At 50.3% G+C, this 20,631-nt stretch overlaps 1 protein-coding gene across 3 annotated transcripts in view; it reads right to left on the reverse strand.

Annotated features, from left to right (window-relative positions):
* LOC123753467 (LIM/homeobox protein Lhx1-like) overlaps positions 1-20,631 on the reverse strand; it is a 311,621-nt gene that overhangs the window by 113,318 nt on the left and 177,672 nt on the right. The gene's annotated exons all lie outside the window — the stretch shown is intronic.

A 20,631-nucleotide genomic window follows, 5' to 3' on the forward strand; every position in this document is an offset into this window, starting at 1 on the left:
AAGTTCTGCCTAATCAGGAGATTGGTCCCCAGTTGGTCGACTGGGTCCCCGCCTGGTCGACTGGGTCCCCGCCTGGTCAACTGGATCCCCAGTTGGTCGACTGGGGACCCAGTTGGTCGACTGGGTCCCCGCCTGGTCGACTGGGTCCCCAGTTGGTCGACTGGGTCCCCAGTTGATCGACTGAGTCCCCGTCTGGTCGACTGGGTTCCCGTCTGGTCGACTGGGTCCCCACCTGGTCGACTGGTCCCCGCCTGTTCGACTGGGTCCCCGCCTGGTCGACTGGGTCCCCAGTTGGTCGACTGGGTCCCCAGTTGGTCGACTGGGTCCCCAGTTGATCGACTGAGCCCCCGTCTGGTCGACTGGGTTCCCGTCTGGTCGACTGGGTCCCCACCTGGTCGACTGGTCCCCGCCTGTTCGACTGGGTCCCCGCCTGGTCGACTGGGTCCCCAGTTGGTCGACTGGGTCCCCAGTTGATCGACTGAGTCCCCGTCTGCTCGACTGGGTTCCCGTCTGGTCGACTGGGTCCCCACCTGGTCGACTGGTCCCCGCCTGGTCGACTGGGTCCCCAGTTGGTCGACTGGGGACCCAAAGGTGCGTATATATATACAAATCTCCAATCGAGACGGCAGAAAATGAATGACTGAACGTGAAAGTCATACAGCCATACTGAACGTGAAAACCATATACAGACATGTTTGTTTGTGTGTATGTGTGTACACGCACACACACACGCACACACACGCAGGCGCGCACCCACCATACACGCAAGCATTTCTATATTTCTTGAGAATACAACTTTTCAGGTCCTTTAGGGGAGGTGTTTAGGCAAGTAGGGACTGATGTAGTATGACCACCGATTCCTTCCCTCTTTCCTTTCCCTGCCTCCCTCTCTCCCTCCCTTCACACGAGTGGGAATTATTGAAGAGGTGCGCGTCCCTGTGCCTGACGAGCATAACCCCCAGGAAGGGACGAGGGTGGAATATGAGAAACGACAAAAAGGTTGAGTTTACCTTGAAGTTCACAAGTCATTTTTCCACTTGGCCCTTTCATCATGCTTTACTTATAACCCTTCACTGTCGACGACAATTATAGTATCATGCTCTGTGTGTGTGCTCACTTTGTTCTGCTTGCGGGGGTTGAGCTCTGGCTCTTTGGTCCCGCCTCTCAACTGTCAGTCAACTGGTGTACAGGTTCCTGAGCCTATTGGGCTCTATCATATCTACACTTGTAACTGTGTATGGAGTCAGTTTTCACCACATCACTGCCTAATGTATTTCATTTGTCAACTACTCTGACACTGAAAAAGTTCTTTCTAATATCTCTGTGGCTCATTTGGGTACTCAGTTTCCACCTGTGTCCCCTTGTGTGTGTGCCCCTTGTGTTAAATATCCTGTCTTTATCTACCCTATCAATTCCCTTGAGAATCATGAATGTGGTGAATATTTCCCCCCCCCTAACTGTGTGTGTGTGTGTGTGTGTGTGTGTGTGTGTGTGTGTGTGTGTGTGTGTGTGTGTGTGTGTGTGTGTGTGTGTGTGTGTGTGTCTGTTCCCACCTGTTCCGGCCAGCCACCACCCACACACACACACACACACACACACACACACACACACACACACACACACACACACGCATGCAATATGTGTGTGTGTTTGGAAGCTACGTTAAACTTGCTCTCTACTGCGCGGTATACAGTTGGTAAGCTAAACATTTATCACAAGTACTTCAGCTTGTGTGAGTGCATACACTCGCTCACACTCACACACACACTTTGCTGTTCCCCTGTATTAGGCCAGTTTCTTGGCAAGTGTCATATATAATTTTTGTGTTTTCATGTGTACATGTATGTATGTGTGTGTGTGTATATATATGCATGTATGCGGGTGTGTACAAGCATGGGGATTCCTCAGGCTCAAGAATCTGTACACCTGTTGATTGACGGTTGAGAGGCGGGACCAAAGAGCCAGAGCTCAACCCCCGCAAACACAACTAGGTGAGTACAACTAGGTGAGTACACACCCCCATGCACACACACCCCCATGCACACACACAGCCACGCATGCGCATAATGGTTCAAGCCCAGACGCAGTGTTGCCAGTTCAATAGTGCGAGTAACATGTGTGGTGAATGGGCCAACATTTGTATTGGTTAAACTGACTTGTGCAGTGACTGAGCGGACGTGCACAATGGTTTAGCGGACGGGAATTGCGGATAAAACGACTGTCAGCTGGTTAACTGGCGGTACGTTAGGTTAGTGTCAGTCGGATAACTGGCTCTCCGGGACAGCACAGAACACAGTATCGAGTTGAAGATACACAGAAGGCTGAGTGTAGCCACGTGGTGGCTGGGGGAGTCTTCAAATTCGTCAAAGTCCTTCAAAGCCCTGGGTAAATACTGGTTTTGGAAAAGTTATTGATTTGTGAAAGATGTTTCCGGACAACATAATAGATGTTGAGGATCGATGTGTTGCTTCAAGTGTAAGTTAGAGTCTACGGTCCCCGCGCTTCACATTTCACTCCCACTGACTTCGAAAAGTGGGTGTCACATATTGGCCCACCTCCCTTCGTGGGTGGAATGGGACCGGACTCCGACCCTGTAGGGCACTCCCCTGTGAAATCACCTTTAAAACCCCAGCAAAGATTAGTGATGCTAGCCCTGGACATCTGGCCACCGACCTTAGATTGACAGACATTCGCCTCGTCCTCGCGGCTGAGTGGACAGCGCTCGGGGGTCGTAGTCCTAAGGGCCCCGGGTTCGATTCCCGCCCGAGGCAAAAACAAATGGGCTGAGTTTCTTTCACCCTGATGCTCTTGTTCACCTAGCAGTAAATAGATACCTGGGAGTTAGACAGCTGTTACGGGCTGCTTGCTGTGTGTGTGTGCGTTAGTAAGAAATCTATATAGTAGACATAATAAAGAAAAATAAATTGGTTAGAAAGGCGGGGTCCAAGAGCTAATAGCTCGATCCTGCAGATACAAATAATAAATACAAATAATAAATACACACAAACACACACACACACATACACACACACATACACACACACATACACACACACACACACACACACACACACACACACACACACACACACACACACACACATACACACACACACTTGGGATCCAAGAGTCAATGCTCGATCCTGCAAGCACATATAGGTGAGTACACACACACACACACACACACACACACACACACACACACACACACACACACACACACACACACACATACACACACACACACACACACACACACACACACACACACACACACACACACACACAAGCAAAGCGTTAATACACTATTATAAAGCGATTACAAGTAATAGGAAAATAATCGTTGCTATTGTTTTTATTGGTATTCAGTATATTGTCTGTTTTTTCAATTACTGAACACATAAAGTTTGCGTGTTGCGTGCTGGGGGGATACACCGTCATTACACGCCAATGACACGCAATGGATGGATGGATATGAAAATATTATTAAACGTAGAATAACTAAGATTACGGATTACTGAATGTGCGAATATTGAATTATTGATCATATAACTGAGATTTAGCCCCGCCTCTAACGTTATTTTTTTATTCTGTATTTCGATATTTCACACACGAACACACACAGACACACACACAAACACACACACACACACACACACACACACACACACACACACACACACACACACACACACACACACACACACACACACACGAACACACACGAACACACACACACACACACACACACACACACACACACACACACACACACACACACACACACACACACACACACACACACACACACACACATATTCATTAGGTCGTGCGTGTACATATGTGAAACGATAATCTTTCAATGACAATTAAAATAACGTTTAAATGGTTCTTATGCTTCCACGTAAATAAACGGAATGTTTACTTCTCTCTTCAGATCTTACACAAACTATCATCTTGAAATTGCTATAAATTCCTTTGCTACTCACCTATAACAAAACTCGTCAAATAAATTTGATTCTGAACTTACCAACAAAGGGATTCCTCCACCACGATAATTATGGCAGCAAAACCCAAGGAACTGCCAGAAAATGTCGATCACTGCGCTTGGTACAAGAACCTGAATTGAGTCAAGCATAAAGAAGCACAAGGCTTCTTGCCTAAAGGTTATTCAGGCACCCGTGGGTTCTTGATACTGTAGCAACCAGAATGACCGAGAGAAGCGGATAATCACGACTTGTGTGTGTCTAGGTGCGTGGATTACCAGCTTCTGTCACGGTGGGTCAGCAGCCCGCACTCACTGCACCTGCATTTGCATACTAGAGTCACCAGCGTCTAAAAAGATGCGGGAGACGGTAGTCTTCGGGGGGGATGACAGTGCTATAGTGGCATCAAAACTTCTCCATTTGTAGGCTTCCTTCGACCCGTTGATCTCGAGAGGTTAGAAGAGTTGGTCCTTGTGGAATAATTCCCTATCCTTCCGAGGGTAAGGATGGGGAGTTATTGCTCTCTGAAGGATAGGGAAGGAGGACGGAGAAAGGGAGTAAAGAAGCTGAAAGTGGTGGAAGGGAAAGATGCTAAGAAAAGAAGAGAATATGAGAAGTTAATAGGAGAAGGAAAGGAGAGGAGAGCTAGGATAGAAAGATAGAAAGGGAAGGAAGAAGGGAACTCTAGGAACAAAGGCTTGAATTACTAGGAGAAAAAGATGCGGAGACCCGTCACCATCTATTTATTTATTACAGATAATGGTGGAAATTGTCGGTTCCTGTTATCTCTGAGCGATGATAACACGTCATAATTTACAGACACTATGATCAACCAATGATCTTCCCGGCCTGGCTTGATCTTCGGGAGTGATCTTCAGAGTGCGCCCTTCACTCTATCGAACACTTAATGACTTAAGGGATCAGTTCAAGATGTAGGATACAGTAGTTAAAGACAAGGGTTCATAAATGAACACTCGACATATTTAACGCCCTTGACACATACCCAAGTTGATTAAAATAGCCAAAAGTAGCAGAGTCGCCGAAGCAGGCAACTGGGAGACTATATAGACTATATACCACAGGCGGTGACTCTAACACTCAACACAACACATAATATGGGAACACAAATACGTCACCTGACAAGCAACACTCACCCCACATGTGATTATAACTTGGGTGAAGGTGTACGGGGCAGAGGGGGGAAGGTGGAGAGGATTTTAGGTCGTGGTTCAAGTGTTCTCGACTGGGCTGAGTACGACTGGTCTAGCAAACTCGGGTCTCCAATACTGAACTCTCAAGTGTGAGCGAGGACTCTGTCTTCCTGAATCTCCCGAATGAGCAACAGCTGGCCTATTCATTTCGGCCAAGGGACTATAAGCTCTGCCCATCACTGCAAGGCGGCCTGCTCGTCTGACGGAAGAACACACGAAGTCGTTCGGCAGTTATCAGCTTATCAAAGGTTCCGGAGGTGGCCAGGCTCATCTACTCGACCTGACCTCTGACCCAACATGGTGACCCCAAGGTAAGACTTCGTACTAGACGACTGCAGAACGGTCACTACAACTTCCGGTGTCACTTGGAACATTTAATATCGAACGCCTATACCGCAAAAAGTGAGCATGACTTTGGAAGGGATACGAGACAGACTAAAAACTGGAATACGTGAAGAAACGGTGCCCAAACACTTTGACCACCGTCGCTCTATACCGACTACCCCCAAGTGTGTAGGAAGTGTAAAAGCTTAGTGTGACACAAGTCCCCCGTGTGCTCAAGCTGCCACCATGCCGTCATGGGCCAGTGTGATGAGTGTGAGAGTAAAACAGCTTCACTCACACACACACAGGTGAGGTGAACTAGTTAGAGTAACTAGTCGAGCAACACAACTACTAGTGAATACTTACAACGATCCACCAACACTGTAACACACCTGAAAAAGAGAACATCATTATTAGTATTCATTTCAATAAAAATTTGCATCTGTATTACCACTCATAAACACTGTGATTTGTTTAGAAATGCACTCGAGAAAAATAGGGAAGTGAGTATATTATATGCACTCGAGATAGAAAGGTGAGTGAGTGTGTTCACTCGTGTTCACTCGTGTTCACTCGTGTTCACTGCTTAACGTTACACAAACATCCGTGTATGTTGGCTCCACATATGTGTCTAGATCCTCTACACACATATGTGTCTTCAGTGCACACCTGTATCGCCTCCACATGCCCACACTCACGTCTATACATACATATAGACAGAGATCCATACATGCATGTATCCTAACGATACATGCATGTATGGTTGGGACGCTCATACACTTACGTCACCCCCACACACACTTAAGTCATTTCAATACACACTTAAATCATACACCACCACCATTCCCCCCCCCACACACACACACACTTGCGTCATCCCACAAACACACTTGCGTCACCCCCAACACACACCTCCCCACCCCCACACACACACGCACCTACCCCATCCCCCACACACACACACTTGCGTCACCCCCCCCCCCCACACACACACACACCTACACCTACCCCCACACCGCAACCTTATCTCCCGCTCTTCAGGCCGGCCATAAACAGAACTGGACCAAGGAGCCAGTTTTTAAGGCGTTATTGAACTGGTGGTGAGGTAACTGGCTCGCATAATTAGCTGCTTCCGGTTGATCGGCCATAAATTTTGTGGCAGCCGACTTTCTAAACCTTGAACGAGATAATTACAGCCTCTTCTCCTGTCCCCTCGCTTAGAAAACAGCCAGAACTGTGAGTGTGTATTTAATATGTGTTTATATATACATACACACACATCTACATGCACACACTCAAACGGAATGAAAAAGATAAATAGTCCATGTTTAGACAACCAGCGTCTGGATACCTTTAAGTGGAGAGAGAGAGAGAGAGAGAGAGAGAGAGAGAGAGAGAGAGAGAGAGAGAGAGAGAGAGAGAGAGAGAGAGAGAGAGAGAGAGAGAGAGAGAGAGAGAGAGAGAAAGAGAGAGAGAGAGAGAGAGAGAGAGAGAGAGAGAGAGAGAGAGAGAGAGAGAGAGAGAGAGAGAGAGAGAGAGAGAGAGAGAGAGAGAGAGAGAGAGAGATCACAGAAGGAAATCCCAATATATATACAGAGGGGCGAGAAATGAGTAGGCAGAACCAAGGAGTGTCAGAGAAGCAGTACGAGAGTGACATAGCATCCACGACAAAGCCTCAGCCTTGACTGTTACATAGCCACATAAGGAGGAAGATGACTGTACAACCAGCGGATCAGACTCTACAAAAGTCTCCGCACGAGCAAAACAAATGTGAAGACATAGACGACATTGGTTCCTTTCGAAGCCGTTTTCTTTGGTGTCAGGGGAGTTCTTCACGACCCAGTTGGCAGTCTTCTTGCTCTTATAGTATATTATATTAATTCCATTTTCTAGTTGATGTCGGTAGGGGGAGACATTTTTATCAATAATGTCTTTCCAGGACTCTATTTCTTTTTATTTGTGGGCTGCGGAATAGAAGTTCCTGTATAATACGATGGACCTGTAATGTACCATTGACTCTTCCATCTGGAGTAGCATGACTGCTCGTCTTCATGGCAATGTATGGCAAAGGAAATTTGAAACAAGAAATTACTTGAGCGCTTTCGTGTTCAACCAATCAACGCATCTATAAAAGTGTATTGAACGTCGATAACTTTTTTTTTGCATTAACACATCAGGTACATCTGCATTTGTGCAGCTGCCCTAGACTATAGGAAGGGGAGTACAATGTGTCAAAAAGCTAGCTACGTGATGCTAAATTCCCCATCACACAGGATGGTTAGTCATACAGAGGCATGTGATCAGCAGTCTGCACTGGCAAAATCTGGGTTCATTATGAGGATATCATCATCAACACAAGAGTCAATAAGGCAGCAGTGATACTAAATGTCCCCATCTCGCAGGATGGTTAGTCATACAGGGTCATGTTCAGTAGCCTGAACTGGCAAATTTTGTGTGCAATATGAGGATATCTTCAAGAACACGAGAGTGAATAAAGAAATTGCAAAGCTCCAGGTACCTCATGCCAATGGGTCTGAAAGGTCTAATAAACTGGACATTCCATAATGTAGTGCGGGAGATCATGCCGCAGTTCCTGCTCACACAGTTCGCACCTGGAGTGCTGAGGGCTGGGAGATCCGTCACCTGTAGCCACCTGCCACAGGTAACTGTAACCCAACCTGATCCCATAACCTGTTATGGCCCATAACAGGGCCATAACAGTTGCTGTTATGACCCATAACAGCCAGCAAATCTGTTTAACACTCTATGGACGAGCAAACGCACATTTCATAATTCAGAGTCGCTGGGATTCGGAATAATAGCCGATCCTTCTTAAAGACTGGCAGTCTCCTGTTGTTGGTGTTATAGATTCAGCTACTGGGAACAAGAAGTTCCAAGTAGCACGGGCTAGACACTCTCCCTATGACACTGGGCATGCAAGCACGAGTCACCCTGCAACGTTTTGAGAGGCTAACCCGATACGTCTGGTCGCCAACCTCCAACATTATACATATAGATGTATTCGCCGACCTTTTGTAGTCAATTTGGAGGACTATGAGTGGAGGACAATAACTGGGGGGGGGAAGGCAAGTGGATAGGAAGAGACAGGAAAGGAGTAGGAGGAAGAAGAGGGGCGAGGGAGAGGGAGAGGGAGAGGGAGAGGGAGAGGGAGAGGGAGAGGGGAGAGTGCGTGTGGCCGGCCATCCTGGCATGAACTAACGTAATTACTACCTACTCACGAGAGGGAAAAATAAATGTGTAAGGTGTACTTGAAGCAGTGAAAGGGGGGGGGTGAGTGTTGGAGGTGTAGTGGGAGGTGAGTGTTGGAGGTGTAGTGGGGGGGGGGGGGGATGAGTGTTGGAGATAAGAATGAGGTGCAGGAACTCTCACAGCCAGAGTGAGGGTTGCCCGCCTGAGCTCAACAACAACACAGGATCATCACCTCCGTCAGAGTGAGGCGAGGATGTCCTCATCTCTGGTGTACTCATCACTGTATAGCGTGAGGGGGGGGAGGGGAGGGACTGTAATGGTTGCGTGAATTAATGAGTGAATGAGTGAGCGAGTCAATGAGTGATTGAATGAATAAGCGAATAAGGAAAGGAAGAGGGAGGGAGGGGTGGGGTAGAGGGGTTGTGGGGGCGAGGACAGAGGGGGGGGGGGAGATGGGGGGTATTGGGGGAAGGAGCAACAGCAGAATCAAGACAAGGTGTTGCATGACAGTAAGTGATTACTACAGTCACCGCCCCCCCCCCCCCACCCTGACACACACACACACACACACACACACAGGGTCCTCGCGGCTGAGCGAACAGCGATCGGAATTCGGCGATCGAATATATAAACAAATTTCCAAAGGTTGTTTTCATCTGTTGCCTCTGTATTTCTCCCTCCTGCTTCTCATTTTCGCTTTCTGACCCATTAAACTATGGGATGTTACCTCCTTGTCTTTCCACTTTAGGTCCATCATTTCTTGTACTGGGCGTCTGACAGCTCGGTGGACAGCGCTTCGGATTCGTAGTCCTGAGGTTCCGGGTTCGATCCCCGGTGGAGGCGGAGACAAATGGGCAAAATGTTTATTTCACCCTGATGCTTCTGTTACCTAGTAGTAAATAGATAATTGGGAGTTAAGACAGTTGCTACGGGCTGCTTCCTGGCGGTGGAGGCCTGGTCGAGGACCGGGCCGCGGGGACACTAAGCCGCGAAATCATCTCAAGATAACCTCAAGATAACCTGTCTTTCCTCTGAAGTTCTTCCTCCCACGGTACATCTCCCAGATATTCTCTTATCCTCCAGTAATCCCATATCCTACAGTCAACTCTTCTTTCCCAGACCACTTGTCCGGTGGTCACAGTTTTAAGTTCCGTCAAAGAACAGGACACAAGGCCTGGTCAGAGACCGGGCCGCGGGGGACTTTGACCTCCCGGAATCAACACAAGATCACCCCCAATGGTCACTGGCTCCTGGTGATATTTCATGTTCTAAGTTCTCGATATCTTCCTGGTTCTGAATGAAGATCAGGTCTAACAGGCTTAGTGTATCCCCTCCTCTTTCTCTTGTGTCTATAGGAAGTTACAGTCTATAACTTCAACTAAATTTGCTCTCCACGTCTTTTTCCCCACTGAGCGTCGGCTCTTTGGTCCCGCCTCTCAACCGTCAATCAACTTGTGTACAGATTCCTGAGCCTACTGGGCTCTATCATATTTACATTTGAAACTGTGTATGGAGTCAGCCTCCACCACATCACTTCCTAGTGCATTCCATTTACTAACTACTCTGACACTGAAATGTTTTTTCTAATGTCCCTGTGCCTCATTTGGGTACTCAGCTTCCACCCGTGTTAAATAATCGATCCTTGTCTACCCTGCCAATTTCCCTGAGAATCTTGCATGTGGTGATCATGTCTCCCCCGAGCTCTTCTGTCTTCCAGCGACGTGAGGTGCAGTTCCCTCAGCCTGTGTGTGTGTGTGTGTGTGTGTGTGTGTGTGTGTGTGTGTGTGTGTGTACTTACCTAATTGCCTAATTGTGCTTGCGGGGGTTGAGCTCTGGCTCTTTGGTCCCGCCTCTCAACCGTCAATCAACTGGTGTACAGATTCCTGAGCCTATTGGGCTCTATCATATCTACATTTGAAACTGTGAATGGAGTCAGCCTCCACCACATCACTTCCTAATGCATTCCATTTGCTAACTACTCTGACACTGAAAAAGTTCTTTCTAACGTCTCTGTGGCTCATTTGGGTACTCAGCTTCCACCTGTGTCCCCTTGTTCGCGTCCCACCAGTGTTGAAAAGTTCGTCCTTGTTTACCCGGTCGATTCCCCTGAGGATTTTGTAGGTTGTGATCATGTCCCCCCTTACTCTTCTGTCTTCCAGTGTCGTGAGGTGCATTTCCCGCAGCCTTTCCTCATAACTCATGCCTCTTAGTTCTGGGACTAGTCTAGTAGCATACCTTTGGACTTTTTCCAGCTTCGTCTTGTGCTTGACAAGGTACGGGCTCCATGCTGGGGCCGCATACTCCAGGATTGGTCTTACATATGTGGTGTACAAGATTCTGAATGATTCCTTACACAGGTTCCTGAACGCCGTTCTGATGTTAGCCAGCCTCGCATATGCCGCAGACGTTATTCTCTTTATGTGGGCTTCAGGAGACAGGTTTGGTGTGATATCAACTCCTAGATCTTTCTCTCTGTCTGTTTCATTAAGTACTTCATCTCCTATTCTGTATCCTGTGCCTGGCCTCCTGTTTCCACTGCCTAGTTTCATTACTTTGCATTTACTCGGGTTGAACTTCAACAGCCATTTGTTGGACCATTCACTCAGTCTATCCAGGTCATCTTGTAGCCTCCTACTATCATCCTCTGTTTCAATCCTCCTCATAATTTTTGCATCGTCGGCAAACATTGAGAGGAACGAATCTATACCCTCTGGGAGATCATTTACATATACCAGAAACAGTATAGGTCCAAGGACTGACCCCTGCGGGACTCCACTTGTGACGTCTCGCCAATCTGAGACCTCACCCCTCACACAGACTCGTTGTCTCCTGTTGCTTAGGTATTCCTCTATCCACCGGAGTACCTTCCCTCTCACTCCAGCCTGCATCTCCAACTTTCGCACTAGCCTCTTGTGTGGCACTGTATCAAAGGCTTTCTGACAATCCAAAAATATGCAGTCTGCCCACCCTTCTCTTTCTTGCCTTATTTTTGTTGCCTGGTCGTAGAATTCAAGTAACCCTGTGAGGCAGGACCTGCCATCCCTGAACCCATGTTGATGCTGTGTTACAAAGTTCCTTCGCTCCAGATGCTCCACTAGTTTTTTTCGCACAATCTTCTCCATCAGCTTGCATGGTATGCAGGTTAGGGACACTGGCCTGTAGTTCAGTGCCTCCTGTCTATCCCCTTTCTTGTATATCGGGACTACGTTAGCTGCTTTCCAAGTATCTGGCAGTTCCCCTGTTGCCAGTGATTTGTTATACACTATGGAGAGTGGTAGGCTCAGTTCTCTTGCTCCTTCCTTTAGAACCCAAGGGGAGATTCCATCTGGGCCTATAGCCTTCGTCACGTCCAACTCTAGTAAACACTTCCTTACTTCCCCACTGGTAATCTCAAACTCTTCCAGTGGTTCCTGGTTAGCTATTCCCTCACTTACCTCTGGAATTTCTCCTTGTTCTAAGGTGAAGACCTCCTGGAATTTCTTATTCAATTCCTCACACACTTCCTTGTCATTTGTAGTGAATCCTTCTGTCCCTATCCTTAATTTCATAACCTGTTCCTTTACTGTTGTTTTTTTCCTGATGTGTATGTATGTGTGTGTGTGTGTGTGTGTGTGTGTGTGTGTGTGTGTGTGTGTGTGTGTGTGTGTGTGTGTGGTGTGTGTGTATGTGTGTGTGTGTGTGTGTGTGTGTGTGTGTGTGTGTGTGTGTGTGTGTGTGTGTGTGTGGTGTGTGTGTATGTGTGTGTGTGTGTGTGTGTGTGTGTGTGTGTGTGTGTGTGTGTGTGTGTGTGTGTGTGTGTGTGTGTGTGTGTGTGGTGTGTGTGTATGTGTGTGTGTGTGTGTGTGTGTGTGTGTGTGTGTGTGTGTGTGTGTGTGTGTGTGTGTGTGTGTGTGGTGTGTGTGTGTGTGTGTGTGTGTGGTGTGTGTGTGTGTGTGTGTGTGTGTGTGTGTGTGTGTGTGTGTGTGTGTGTGTGTGTGTGTGTGTGTGTGTGTGTGTGTGTGTGTGTGTGTGTGTGTGTGTGTACACGCGAGTGTGCATGTGGGTGTACGTATGTAGGAAATTTAAATTTTTTTGAGTTAATTAATCAATGATGTAGAATGATTCCAGCAGCAAAGTACTCAGAAATGAGGGAGGAAGGTAGAAGAGAGAGCAAAGTAGGGAGGGCAGCCAGGTAGAACATAAGAACAAAGGTAACTGCAGAAGGCCTAGCCCTTCTGCAGTTACCTTTGTACCACCACCACCCCATGCAGTTACGAGGCAGCTCCTATTTATAACCACCCAATCCCACCCATATATATGTCCAACCCACGCTTGAAACAATCGAAGGACTCCACCTCCAGCACGTTACGCGGTAATTGGTTCCACAAATCAACAACCCTGTTACCGAACCAATATTTACCCCAAGTCTTTCCTAAATCTAAACTTATCCAATTTATACCCAATGTTTCGTGTTGTGTCTTGTGTTGATACTTTTAATACCCTATTAATACCCCCCTCTGTTATGTCCAGTAATCCACTTGTAAACCTCTATCATGTCACCCCCAGCTCTTCGCCTTTCCAGTGAATGCAATTTAAGCTTTGTTAATCTTTCTTCATATGAAAGATTTCTAATTTGGGGAATTAACTTTGTCATCCTACGCTGGACACGTTCAAGTGAATATATATCCATTCTATTGTACGGCGACCAAAACTGAACTGCATAATCTAAATGGGCCCTAACCAGAGCAGGATATAGCTGAAGAACAACACCAGATGTCTTGTTACTAACGCTTCGATTAATAAATCTCAGTGTCCTATTTGCCTTATTACGAACATTCATGCATTGATCCTTTGGTTTTAAATTCTTACTTATCATAACTCCCAGATCCCTTTCGCAATCCGACTTTGCAATCTCAACACCATCTAGCTCGTATCTTGTAACTCTTATGATCATCACTTAGCCTCAAAACTTTACATTTATCAGCATTAAACTTCATCTGCCAATCTTTTGACCGTTTCAAAACTATTTAAATCGACCTAAAGTGATAGTGAGTCGTCTTCTGTGTTAATTTCCCTGCCGATTTTTGTATCATCGGCAAATGTTTTTACTCAAATCTGAATCTAAATCATTTATATATATTATAAACAACAGAGGTCCCAGGACAGAGCCTTGAGGCACTTCACTTACAACATTTTCCCTCTCTGACTTAACCCCATTTATACTAACTCTCCGTTTCCTTTGGTATAGTCACGCCCTAATCTAACTTAATATAGCACCCCAAATACCTTGACCTCTATCTTTTTAATCAGTCCTTCATGTGGCACTGTATCAAAAGCTTTGCTAAAGTCAAGGTACACAACATCACAATCCTCACCACTATCAACTGCCTCAACTTTGCTGGAATAAAAAGATAGCAAATTTGTTAAACATGAACGGCCATTTGTAAACCATGTTGCGAATCATTTATTAATTTGTGTTTTTCAAGTTGAAGACGAATTGTGTTTGCAATTATAGATTCAAGTAACTCTCCCACAATAGACTTTATACTAATTGGCCGATAATTTGACGCAAGTGATCTATCTCCTTTCTTAAAAATTGGTACCACATTAGCAACCTTCCATGACTCTGGCACTCTGCCTGACTCTATTGATTTATTAAATATGGTAGACAGTGGCTCGGAAAGCTCCTCTTTGTATTCTTTAAGCACCCTGGCAAACACTTCATCCGGCCCTGGGGATTTGTTTGGTTTGAGTTTTACTATTTGTTTAAGTTACCATCCTCCCTGGTAACTGCTAAACTAGTCAACCTGTCCTCGTCTCCACCCACATAGACTTGTTCGGCTGAAGGCATATTGTTAAGTTCCTCTTTAGTGAATACAGAGATAAAATAATTATTAAAAATACTACTCATCTCTTCGTCATTATCCGTTATCTTATCTGTCTCAGATTTTAATGCACCTATCCTTTCCCTAACCTTTGTTCGATATAAGTGAAAAAAAACTTTAGGATTTGTCTTTGCTTGGCCTGCTATATGAACTTCAGTTTCTTTTTGACCTCTTTATCTTTTTTTTAACATTTCTAACCAGTTGTACAAATTCCTGTTCTAAACTGACTTCCCCATTCTTAATCCTTTGTACTACGCTCTCTTTCTACCTATAAGGTTCTTCAGATCCTTTGTTATCCACTTTGGGTCATTAGTATTTGATCTATTCAATTTGTATGGTTACTACGTTCCTGTACTTTGTTTAAAAAATTTTTAAATACGTTTTATTTTGAATCCACATCGAAATCCCTTTTTACGTCACCTATCGCTGGGTTCATGTCTCACTCCAAGACCGGCACCCCTCCCCCCCATGCCCAAGACTTTCCTATCTATTTGACTCCAAAAAATTCATAGGCTATTTAAATCAGCTTTTTCGAAAATCTGGCACTTTAACAGAATTTTCTCCAACAGATCTTTTCCATTCTACGCTAAATCTGATTTCCTTGTGATCACTGTTCCCTAGCTCACTCCCTATTTCGATGTCATTAATTTGTGTTTCCCTGTTAGTTAACACTAAATCTAAAATATTATTTTCCCGCGTTGGTTTCTTAATGTGTTGCGTAAGAAAGCAATCGTCAATTAATTCTAGAAAATCTTCTGATTCAATATTCCCTGTTCTGTTAAACCAATTTATTCCACTAAAATTAAAGTCACCCATGACACAAATACTCCTAGACCTAGATGCTCTAGATATTTCATCCCATAGATGCTTTGCCACAGCCATCCTGTCTAAATTTGGTGGCCTGTATATAACTCCTATTATAATATTATTTGCTTTCTCGTTTAATTCTATCCAAATAGTTTCTGTGTGTGGCTCAGTTTTAATTCCTTCTTTGAGACTACATTTCAAATTGTCCCTAACATATATGGCTACTCCCCCTCCTCGTCTAATATATCTATCTGTGTGAAATACATGTAGTTTAAATCCATTTATTTGATATTCATCTAACAGTTCTCTATTTTCTACATTCATCCACGTTTCGGTAAGTGCAATATTATCTAATCTGCCTGTGCAGATAAGAGCATTTAAATCGTTTATTTTGTTTTTTAGACTTCTACTGTTAGTGTAATATACCCTAAGTGAATTGTTATTTTGAGGCCCTTTTCTTTCCCTGATCATTTTGCCAATTTGTTTCTCCCACAAACGCATACTTTTATTACCTCCTTCCTCCAAATCAATTCCCATACCACTATCTGCTAACAGTTTAAACCCAAACCCAAACAAACGCCTCCAACCACTGGTTCCAACGAATTCCCAACAGCAACAACCCCAGCCCATGATAAATGCACCCCATCCCGAGCATACATTTCATTTCTTCCATAGAAGTGATCCCAGTTGTCTAAGAAAGATATTGCATTTAATTTGCAATATTTTTCCAGCCGCCAATTGACACCAAGTGCCCTCGACAACCATTCATTTCCAACTCCCTTTCTTGGAAGAATGCCACATATGATCGGGATTCCTCCCTTGCTCCTAATTCTATGGCTGTCTTAAACCTCTGTATCAGTTCCTCACTCCTAACTCGTCCATCATCATTTCCACCGGCACTAATACAAATAATGGGTTTGTTCCCATTTCCATCCATAATTAATGTTGTTCACAATATCACCAATTCCAGCTCCAGGATAGCAAACCCTTAACCTGTTCCCCCTATCTCTGGCACAAAAAGTTCTATCCAAATGCCTCACCTGAGAATCTCCCTCAACCAAAATTCGCTTAGTTACTTCCATTACTTTCTGAGCACTTAGAGGGACCTGCGCTCCGTTCCTCTTCGTTGCTTTACCTTTTGAACGAACTGCAGGCTGACCACAGCACTCGTCCTCCAACACGGCAAATGAGTTAGAAGTCTAGGATATCAGTAGTCGGCTTAATCAAGGTCTTCTTAAGACCCCTGTCCTTTACGACTTGCCAAGACGAGGTCTTTTTAATACTGGTCTCCTCCTTTGTGTCTTCCTGATGTTGTTTCAGCTGGCGTACCTCCTCCCGTAGGGATTCAAACGCTGTCCTCAGAGCTCCATCTAGATTCATCACTTCCTAACACTTTCCATTAATGATTATGATAATATTACTACAATCGGAGCTCCAGCTAACACAACCTCTCACTGTGACTGACAAGTGACGATTGTGGAGGAGGGCGGCCAGGGAGGAAGGAGGGCGGAAAGGTAGGAAGGACGGCGGCCAGGGAGGAAGGCGGGCGGCCAGGGAGGAAGGAGGGCGGCCAGGGAAGAAGGACGGCGGCCAGGGAGGAAGGAGGACGGCCAGGGAGGAAGGACAACGGCCAGGGAGGAAGGACGGCGGCCAGGGAGGAAGGACGGCGGCCAGGGAGGAAGGACGGCGGCCAGGAAGGAAGGAGGGCGGCCAGGCAGGAAGGAGGGCGGCCAGGGAGGAAGGAGGGCGGCCAGGGAAGAAGGACGGCGGCCAGGGAGGAAGGAGGGCGGCCAGGGAGGAAGGACGGCGGCCAGGGAGGAAGGAGGGCGGCCAGGGAGGAAGAACGGCGGCCAGGGAGGAAGGACGGCGGCCAGGGAGGAAGGACGGCGGCCAGGGAGGAAGGAGGGCGGCCAGGGAGGAAGGCCGGAGGCCAGGGAGGAAGGAGGGCGGCCAGGGAGGAAGGACGGCGGCCAGGGAGGAAGGAGGGCGGCCAGGGAGGAAGAACGGCGGCCAGGTAGGAAGGAGGGCGGCCAGGGAGGAAGGAGGGCGGCCAGGGAGGAAGGACAGCGGCCAGGGAGGAAGGAGGGCGGCCAGGGAGGAAGGAGGGCGGCCAGGGAGGAAGGAGGGTGGCCAGGGAGGAAGGAGGGCGGCCAGGGAGGAAGGAGGGCGGCCAGGGAGGAAGAAGGGAGGCCAGGGAGGAAGGAGGGCGGCCAGGGAGGAAGGAGGGCGGCCAGGGAGGAAGGACGGCGGCCAGGGAGGAAGGACGGCGGCCAGGGAAGAAGGACGGTGGCCAGGGAGGAAGGACGGCGGCCAGGGAGGAAGGACGGCGGCCAGGGAGGAAGGAGGGCGGCCAGGGAGGACGGACGGCGGCAAGGGAGGAAGGACGGCGGCCAGGGAGGAAGGACGGCGGCCAGGGAAGAAGGACGGTGGCCAGGGAGGAAGGACGGCGGCCAGGGAGGAAGGACGGCGGCCAGGGAGGAAGGAGGGCGGCCAGGGAGGACGGACGGCGGCAAGGGAGGAAGGAGGGCGGTCAGGGAGGAAGGAGGGCGGCCAGGTAGGAAGGTGGGCGGCCAGGGACGAAGTAGGGCGGCCAGGGAGGAAGGAGGGCGGCCAGGGAGGAAGGAGGGCGGCCAGGTAGGAAGGTGGGCGGCCAGGGAGGAAGGAGGGCGGCCAGGTAGGAAGGTGGGCGGCCAGGGAGGTAGGAGGGCAGCCAGGGAGGAAGGAGAGCGGCCAAGGAGGAAGGAGGGCGGCCAGGGAGGAAGGAGGGCGGCCAGGGAGGAAGGAGGGCGGCCAGGTAGAAAGGAGGGCGGCCAGGTAAGAAGGAGGGCGGCCAGGTAGGAAGGTGGGCGGCCAGGGAGGAAGGAGGGCGGCCAGGTAGGAAGGTGGGCGGCCAGGGAGATAGGAGGGTGGCCAGGCAGGAAGGAGGGCGGCCAGGGAGAAAGGAGGGCGGCCTGGTAGGAAGGAGGGCGGCCAGGTAGGAAGGAGGGCGGCCAGTTAGGAAGGAAGGCGGCCAGGTAAGAAGGAGGGCGGCCAGGTAGGAAGGTGGGCGGCCAGGGAGGAAGGAGGGCGGCCAGGTAGGAAGGTGGGCGGCCAGGGAGGTAGGAGGGCGGCCAGGAAGGCAGGAGGGCGGCCAGGGAGGAAGGAGGGCGGCCAGGTAGGAAGGTGGGCGGTCAGTGAGGAAGGATGGCGGCCAGTGAGGAAGGTGGGCGGCCAGGGAGGAAGTAGGGTGGCCAGGGAGGAAGGAGGGCGGCCTGGTAGGAAGGAAGGCGGCCAGGTAGGAAGGAGGGCGGCCAGGGAGGAGGGAGGGCGGCCTGGTAGGAAGGAAGGCGGCCAGATAGGAAGGAGGGCGGCCAGGTAGAAAGGAGGGCGGCCAGGGAGGAAGGAAGGCGGCCAGGTTGGAAGGTGGGCGGCCAGGGAGGTAGGAGGGCGGCCAGGGAGGAAGGAGGGCGGCCAGGGAAGAAGGAGGGCGGCCAGGTAGGAAGGTTGGCGGCCAGGGAGGAAGGAGGGCGGCCAGGTAGGAAGGTGGGCGGCCTGGTAGGAAGGAAGGCGGCCAGGGAGGAAGGAGGGCGGCCTGGTAGGAAGGAAGGCGGCCAGGTAGGAAGGAGGGCGGCCAGGTAGGAAGGAGGGCGGCCAGGGAGGAAGGAAGGCGGCCAGGTTGGAAGGTGAGCGGCCAGGGAGGTAGGAGGGCGGCCAGGGAGGAAGAAGGGCGGCCAGGGAAGGAGGGCAGCCAGGTAGGAAGGAGGGCGGCCAGGGAGGAAGGACGGCGGCCAGGGAGGAAGGAGGGCGGCCAGGGAGGAAGGACGGCGGCCAGGGAGGAAGGACGGCGGCCAGGGAGGAAGGAGGGCGGCCAGGGAGGAAGGAGGGCGGCCAGGGAGGAAGGAGGGCGGCCAGGGAGGAAGGAGGGCGGCCAGGGAGGAAGGACGGCGGCCAGGTAGGAAAGAGGGCGGCCAGGCAGGAAGGAGGGCGGCCAAGGAGGAAGGAGGGCGGCCAGGGAGGAAGGACGGCGGCCAGGGAGGAAGGACGGCGGCCAGGGAGGAAGGAGGGCGGCCAGGGAGGAAGGACGGCGACCAGGGAGGAAGGAGGGCGGCCAGGGAGGAAGGACGGCGGCCAGGGAGGAAGGAGGGCGGCCAGGGAGGAAGAACGGCGGCCAGGTAGGAAGGAGGGCGGCCAGGGAGGAAGGAGGGCGGGCAGGGAGGAAGGACAGCGGCCAGGGAGGAAGGAGGGCGGCCAGGGAGGAAGGAGGGCGGCCAGGGAGGAAGGAGGGTGGCCAGGGAGGAAGGAGGGCGGCCAGGGAGGAAGGAGGGAGGCCAGGGAGGAAGGAGGGCGGCCAGGGAGGAAGGAGGGCGGCCAGGTAGGAAGGACGGCGGCCAGGGAGGAAGGACGGCGGCCAGGGAAGAAGGACGGTGGCCAGGGAGGAAGGACGGCGGCCAGGGAGGAAGGACGGCGGCCAGGGAGGAAGGAGGGCGGCCAGGGAGGACGGACGGCGGCAAGGGAGGAAGGAGGGCGGCCAGGGAGGAAGGAGGGCGGCCAGGTAGGAAGGAGGGCGGCCAGCAGGAAGGAGGGCGGCCAGGGAGGAAGGACGGCGGCCAGGGAGGAAGGAGGACGGCCAGGGAGGAAGGAGGGCGGCCAGGGAAGAAGGACGGCGGCCAGGAAGGAAGGAGGGCGGCCAGGCAGGAAGGAGGGCGGCCAGGCAGGAAGGAGGGCGGCCAGGGAGGAAGGAGGGCGGCCAGGGAGGAAGGAGGGCGGCCAGGGAGGAAGGACGGCGGCCAGGGAGGAAGGACGGCGGCCAGGGAGGAAGGAGGGCGGCCAGGGAGGAAGAAGGGCGGCCAGGCAGGAAGAAGGGCGGCCAGGCAGGAAGGAGGGCGGCCAGGCAGGAAGGAGGGCGGCCAGGGAGGAAGGAGGGCGGCCAGGGAGGAAGGAGGGCGGCCAGGGAGGAAGGACGGAGGCCAGGGAGGAAGGACGGCGGCCAGAGAGGAAGGAGGGCGGCCAGGGAGGAAGGAGGGCGGCCAGGGAGGAAGGACGGCGGCCAGGGAGGAAGGACGGTGGCCAGGGAGGAAGAACGGCGGCCAGGTAGGACGGAGGGCGGCCAGGCAGGAAGGAGGGCGGCCAGGGAGGAAGGAGAGCGGCCAGGGAGGAAGGACGGCGGCCAGGGAGGAAGGAGGGCGGCCAGGGAGGAAGGAGGGCGGCCAGGGAGGAAGGACGGCGGCCAGGGAGGAAGGACGGCGGCCA

Source organism: Procambarus clarkii, chromosome 1 (genome assembly GCF_040958095.1).
Source record: "Procambarus clarkii isolate CNS0578487 chromosome 1, FALCON_Pclarkii_2.0, whole genome shotgun sequence".
NCBI lineage: Eukaryota > Metazoa > Arthropoda > Malacostraca > Decapoda > Cambaridae > Procambarus > Procambarus clarkii.